This window comes from Pteropus alecto, unplaced genomic scaffold, assembly GCF_000325575.1.
Source record: "Pteropus alecto unplaced genomic scaffold, ASM32557v1 scaffold246, whole genome shotgun sequence".
Lineage (NCBI taxonomy): Eukaryota > Metazoa > Chordata > Mammalia > Chiroptera > Pteropodidae > Pteropus > Pteropus alecto.
In genome coordinates, this window is record NW_006437742.1 from 1114780 (window position 1) to 1115598 (window position 819).

An 819-nucleotide genomic window follows, 5' to 3' on the forward strand; every position below is an offset into this window, starting at 1 on the left:
AAGAAGGAAGTAGAATTGTGTTAGACCTAGGGGGCCAGGTAGATCTCAACCTATAGAGACAGGCTGGCTTTCCTGTCAGCATTACTTTCTGATCCAGCAAAGTCCTTAGTGGGGAGCAGAGACTTCAACTTCAGGCTGTAAGGAGATGCCCCGCCCCCAAGCTCCCACCTATGCCCCCTGCCAGGGAATGTCAGAGGAGGCCTAGGGAGCTGGAACTTTCATCCCAGCTGAGTGGTAACGAGGTTCCCTCTCCAGGGGTGTCAGTGGAGATTGCACGGGGACCCTGGACTTCCACTTCCACTAAGTAATAATGAGGTGACCTTTCTCTTATTGGCTGGGTGTTGTCAGAAGGTCTAGTGGGGAGCTAAGACTTTCATCATCACCCAGCAGTAATGAGGCTACACACCCCCACCCTGTGGTGTCAGGGGAGGCCATCTGGGGAGCAGCAAGGAAGAATTCCTAGCCCTCCTAGCCAGAGGTATCAGTGGAGGCCTAGTGGAGGCCAGAACTCCCATCCACTCCTAGCAGTAAGGGGAAGGTCCTTTACTTGGTTGTCAATGGGGGCCGGGTGGGGACCTGTACTTTGACCCCTTGGCTGGCAGTCATGAGGTGGTGGTCCATCTCTGCTTCTCATGCTGGAGTGGTGTCAGAGGCAACCAGCTAAAACAGAAGGCTTAAATAAGATCCGAAAAGATTTGACCAGTCTACAGCCATGCCACCCTGAACAAGCCTGATCTCATCTGATTTCAGAAGCTAAGCAGAGTCGGGCCTGGTTAGTACTTGGATGGAAGACCACCTAGGAAGACCAGGTGCTGTAGG

The 819-nt window shown here is 53.2% G+C and overlaps 1 pseudogene; it reads left to right on the plus strand.

The window, feature by feature from the left end:
- The first annotated feature begins 702 nt into the window (after positions 1 to 702).
- On the plus strand, positions 703 to 819 carry LOC112482045 (annotated as a pseudogene).